Here is a 6010-nt window from a genome sequence, read left to right as displayed (position 1 = left end):
CAGACATGTGGTAGATTCTCTGTAAATATTTGCTGAAGTACTTAACATCTAGTGCTTAACTAAGATGGCCTGAGGTTATTATTTGGTAAAGAATGCTCTTTATATAGGTGAATCCTGGTTAGGTTTTAGAAGGCGGATAATCTTAGGTTTCTTTTGATTCTTGCTTGCTCTCCTGGACCTTCTGGATATCGCCTCTTTTGGTCTAAAAACCTTGTCTTCAGCTATTTCCCAGTACCCTTTCCTGCTGTTCGCCTGTGTTATCTTTCCTCAGCAAGAGATATGTGCATATTTCCTCTCCACAGTCTTTGATTCTCAACTTCTTCCCCCTGTCGTTTGTGCAGTCCCTGACCCCTCCTTATATATTCAGTTGTTACTGTCTTTACATCAACATTTTCTATAATTTTCCTGTAAGCTGTCTCATATTATTTCAAGGTGGGAAGGGTACTGTGATGCAGCTTGCAGAAGAATCTCTGCAGAAGGAAATGGTCTCATAAATAAATATACTGTTTTTTAAATAACCTTGTCATAGCAATGATGAATTAACTTGTGAGTTTCAGCTGTCTGTATTACACAGTTTGATAATCACAGAACAGGTGCAGAAAGCAGGGCCCAGGGTACATAGCCACTGAGTTTCAGGAGTATTTTTTTTTGCGGTACGCGGGGCTCTCACTGTTGTAGCCTCTCCCATTGCGGAGCCCTGGCTCCGGACGCGCAGGCTCAGCGGCCATGGCTCACGGGCCTAGCCGCTCTGCGGCATGTGGGATCCTCCCGGACTGGGGCACGAACCCATGTCCCCTGCATCGGCAGGCAGACTCTCAACCACTGCGCCACCAGGGAAGCCCTCAGGAGTATTTTCAGATGGTCCAGGACATATTTGTCATTGTCTACATCCTAATAAGACTGTGCTTCTTTTTCAACTCTCATTTTATCACTGCCTATAATAAAGGGGTGGATTAATTTCATCTGTAAACACAGATATGATAGTTTTATCCTGTGGCTATGAATGGTGCTTTAAAGAGTCAATATGATAAACCAGTGTAGTAATTTACCATAATTACAGCCATGAAATATTACTTAGAATTAGTCATGGCAGTAATACATGGCTCAGGAAGTTTTAGTGAAATCTGTGAAGTGAGAGAGAACAAAAGGGAGGAAACAAGGTATGAGCACAGGCAAAGTTTGTAGCCAGTAATCCAGACAGTTGGGGAAAATAAATGCAAGCTGGAGGACTCCGGGAAAGATCTGTCCTGGGAGGAGATGCCCTTGTTTTCTCTGGAAAGTCCGCCAAGTTTAGGAGACTTGCCACAGTTTAATTAAAGTCTGCAGCTGGTGTGAAAGCAAAGGAGAAAAGAAATTAGGGCAGTGCAAAAACTAATGAAAGTCTCATTTTAAACTTTTCTCTCTATTATGAAAGAAATGTGACTCGTCAGCTGTGGCCCCATTCACCGTGACAAAGCCCTCAGGGAAGGAACGTTCTGGACAACAAAGAGAAAAGACCTGTAGTCAGGTCTCTTTGGACTTGATTGCCACTGCCTTTTTCAGTAAAAACTCATCAAAATCCTTGTTTGTTTTTTAAAAAACAAATTGGTAAAAGAGAGCAGTACAGATTGAACAGCTTTTAACGACAGGAACTTTGAAATGAAGAACTGACCTTTGCAATCAGAGCTGGATTCACATTCAGACTTTATCAACTGTATTAGTCAGAGTCTTCAGAGAAACAGTACCAATAGGAAACATCCTATTATGGGAGCTTATGAGTCCAAAACCCATATGGTAAGCCAGCAGGCTGGAAATTCAGGGAAGAGGTGACCTAGTCTTGAGTCCAAATTCCACAGGGCAGGCCAGGCAAGCTGGAAACTCAAGCAGGTTTTTTCTTTTCCCCTTAAATTGCTTTATTTTTTAAAATTTTCATTTCATATTGGAGTATAGTTGATTTACAATGTTGTGTTAGTTTCAGGTGTACAGCAAAGTGATTCAGCTATACATATACATCTATCCATTCTTTTTCAAATTCTTTTCCCATTTTGGTGATTACAGAATATTGAGCAGGGTTCCCTGTGCTATACAGTAGGTCCTTGTTGGTTATCTGTTTTAAATATAATAGTGTTTATATGTCAATCCCAAACTTATAGTTACCAAAGGGGAAAGGTGGGGGAGAGAGATACATTGGGAGTTTGGGATTGACATCAAGCAGAGTTTCTATGTTACTGTCTTGTGGCTGAAACCCTTCTCCTTTAGGAAACCTCCGTCTTTGCCTTAGCCTTCAGCTGATTGGATAAGGCCCAGCCACATGACGGAGAGTAAACTGCTTCATTGAAAACCTACTGATGTGGATGGTAATACCTCCACAGCAACAACAGCTAGACTGACGTGATACCAAACAAGTGGGCACCATGACCTAGCCAAGTTGATATGTGAAATTGACTATCAAACCAACTAATGTTAAGAATAATATGTTAGTTAATGTTTCTGTAACACTTCCTTTTGGCCAGGCACAAGGAACTCATTTAATTCTCACAACAACCCTATGATCTGGGTAATATTATTATTCTCATCTTATGGATGAGATAACTAAGATAAAGGGAAAGTTAAATAACTTCCCAAGTTCACAGATGGTAAGAGGCAGAGCTGGGATTTGAACTCATGGAACCTAACTCCAGAATTTGGGTTCTTAGTCACCACAGTATGTTGAATTTGGGCGATTGAATGAACTTCCCCGACCTTTGTTCCTTTATGGGAAAACACATATAATAGCAGATAATGTGTGGTTTTAGGGGAAGATTAAATTAGAAAATGCATGTGAAGATCTAACCATAATACCTAATAGATAGTAGGTTCTCAATAAGACTTAGCTCTCTTCCCCGACCTTAAAATTAATTGCTTTTATATTGTGTCTTAAGTTTAGAAATCCCTTCATTCTAGAGAGCCTCACTAAAACACTGAGGTCTTAATTTTTGTAATTATTTACTCACTATTAATTTCTCTGGGTAATTCCCAAGTTTCATTTGGGCTAGAACCTGTGTTACCCCACGCGGATCTGCAGCACTAAACTCAACCCTTGGCATATTGTAAGGTCTTCAATTCATGCACTAAATCAGTAAACAGATTTAGAAATGAATGCCTTTTATTGTCAGTTGATAGACAAGAAACTGAGGCACAAAGTGGTTAAATGACTTGCTCAAGGTATATGCAGTTTATAGACTGGTATATCCAGGTCTCCAGAATTTCATTGTTTCTGTTTGTTTGTTTCCTTCCAAAAGGCAGTGTTGGATGTAAGCAGAGGCATAGGCAATCTTAAGGTTCATCACCTCCCTGGCCAGTTGGAGTGTGAGAAACTTTAAATAACCTCCATGCCTGCTTTGGGTCACGATCAGTATCTGAGAGTTGTTGACTCCAAGAGCCCTCATTTGGAGTGGGCTTCTTCTCATCAGGCAGATGAATAGCTTTAGAACTCAGTAATTAAGGGGTCAATAATTCACGCAAAGCGTTCCACATTTTTTTTTTTTTTTTGCGGCCTCTAATAAGTTTATTGTGTCTTCGAGACACTACAATGTAGACTCCTCTCCCAGAGAAGAGTCTTTCAGAGACAAGGGACCATTACCCAGAGGAGTTGTTCATTTGTCATTTTCATAGGCAGCTGGATTCTTCCTCTTGGATTTCTCAAACTCCTGTGTTCCCCATGTGTAGACAAAATAAAACACTACAAGTGGTGGCACGGCGCGAAGGCTGCACGCGTGAGTGCGGTGCAGCATGTTGGACCTGCCCTTGCTGAAGCAGTGCAGGAAGGCGCGCTGCTCCAAGGGCGACAAGCTGTAGGTGATCACAGGCCGCACCCGCATCAGATGCCCAAACTCGCGGCCCATGGTCACTGCGGCGCCGAGGTCACCTCTCCCTCTGCAGCGCAGAATCCACCGGCCTCCCATTCCACATTTAGACACAGATAACACGCACTTCAAAAAAGAGAGAAAAAACCCTCACCTTTAACCAACTTTTCTTCCTCTTGCTCTCTCACTTTCCTGGAAACTGATGAGAAGTACCTCTGTAATTTAAGCCTAATGACAAAGTGCAAAATCATTACCTACTTTTATTGAATTGTCTTCTCCTTTATGGACTAATTGAAGGAATGACGCACTGCTACACAAACCCATGTGCTCATCCCCATTCAGCCCAGCTTTCTCCTGCCTAGGATTCACTGTCTTTGCTGTAGGAGACTGATCGTGGACTTGAAACACAACCACGGGACCAGTTCTGCCTTGGCCATTTATACTCTGAGTGGCCTCAAGTAAATGACTGAACCTCTCTCTGCCTTGCTTTCCTGACATAGAAAATGTGGGTGATAATTTCTACCCTAACTTCTTCATGGATAAGTGAGAATTCAATTAGGTAATTTATTTAAGAGTCCTTTGAATAAAATAATAAAACATATAAATAAAAAACAGTGTATAGACATAAGCCATTATTATTGTCACCAAGGGTTTTTTGAAAGGAAAATGCATCCTACTCAGTATTTGTTTCCTTTACACTATAACTTCAAAGTCCAGATTTTAAGTAGGGGTAAATAGATGACCAACTCACATTCTTCCAGGCGTTACCACCTTCTCATCATTCTGAATTTCCTCAGAATGCCAACGTTCCAGTCACCCTGTGTTTCCTGATCTCCTATAGAGTCTTGGTTCCTATTATTTATACTTCCTTTTCAACACCTCAAATCAAAACTATTGTTTTCCAAGAGGTCTTCCTGTTTCCAGTCTGTCCTAGACTGATCTTCATAATGGCTTTCCACTGCCTGGAGAAAATTCCAAATCCCTTAGAACTCTGCAGTTTGGAACTGTCAAGACATCACTGCTTTATGTTTCCAGGTTCCATAAGGAACCCCTCTGCCTCGCCCCATCCACAAATTTTGCTCGTTTTCCTATTCCTTTGGAACTTCAGTGAGGCTTTTTAGAGTCCTTCACAAAATCCTTCCTTCCTTAGCCTACAAGCCATTCAGTACACTGGGGTCTTACACGTGTTATGAAAACTCTAAGATTATCATTTCTCTCCCTCTCCTGAAAACTTCTGTCAGACCACACTGTCCTTAGACCAATATCCCTGAGAGGATTGTTAAGGTCCTTTATAACGTTCTTAGCTTATGCACTTCACCCCACACTTCTTCCCCAAACAAATCATTTCTTATCAAACTTCAACACCCCTTTGTTTCCTGATACTGCTCCCGGACCAATCTCTTTTCCTGGTTCAATTTCTCTTCCTGCCCCTTCTCGGCTTATCAGATTCTCAGCAGTCTTTATAAAAACAGCTCATGTAAAAATCTGCTCACAAACCTTGCTCTGTTGCTGCATGTTTTCCTTCACTGACCTCCAAGAATACAGAGGAGGTAGGATGGTGTAGGAGAGGCAGTAAGGTATTCTAGAAATAGAATTGCATTTGGGGTCACACAGAGCTGTGGTTGGAATCCCAGTTTGGCTTTTAATATTGGTGAGTCCTTGGGAAAATTTCATAATGCCTTGAGCTTCCTTTTCCTTATCTGTAAAATAGAAATATTAATTCTAACCTTACTTTGATGGTAGTGATAGAATGAGGCAATTTATATAAAACATCGGCCACATAATAGTTATTCAGTAAGTGGTATTATGAGTACTGCCTCTGTCGCCCATTTGGCATCTACCATATGCCACCTTGTGTTATTGTTCAGCTACTTTATGAGTTTATATGTCTCCTCTAAATATGGTTTTCATAAACGTGCTGTGTATTACACTTATTTTGAACGTCCCAGAGTGGTAAGCCCAGTGATGGTATCCCCACATTTATTAGAAACCTAAGAAGCCCATCTCTTGAAAAATTCATTTCAATCGTATGTCTTGCAAGTTTAAGTACAACACTTATGAAGTGTCGGTAAGTAGAAGTCCTTTAGGGTTAGTTTGGCATGTTCATTGAGCATCACTTTATAGTCCTATCCTGTTGTCTGTATGTCATCAGTTGAAACTTAGGAAGGGACTCAGACCATCTCTGA

General features: G+C 41.0%; 1 pseudogene; it reads right to left on the bottom strand.

The window, feature by feature from the left end:
* Positions 1-3614: 3614 nt before the first annotated feature.
* On the bottom strand, positions 3615-3923 carry LOC115858011 (cytochrome b-c1 complex subunit 8 pseudogene; annotated as a pseudogene).
* Positions 3924-6010: the final 2087 nt, after the last annotated feature.

This window comes from Globicephala melas, chromosome 16, assembly GCF_963455315.2.
Source record: "Globicephala melas chromosome 16, mGloMel1.2, whole genome shotgun sequence".
Taxonomy (NCBI): Eukaryota; Metazoa; Chordata; class Mammalia; order Artiodactyla; family Delphinidae; genus Globicephala; species Globicephala melas.
Note: the sequence above shows the minus strand (reverse complement) of the source record. Positions and strands in the feature narration are given on the sequence as shown.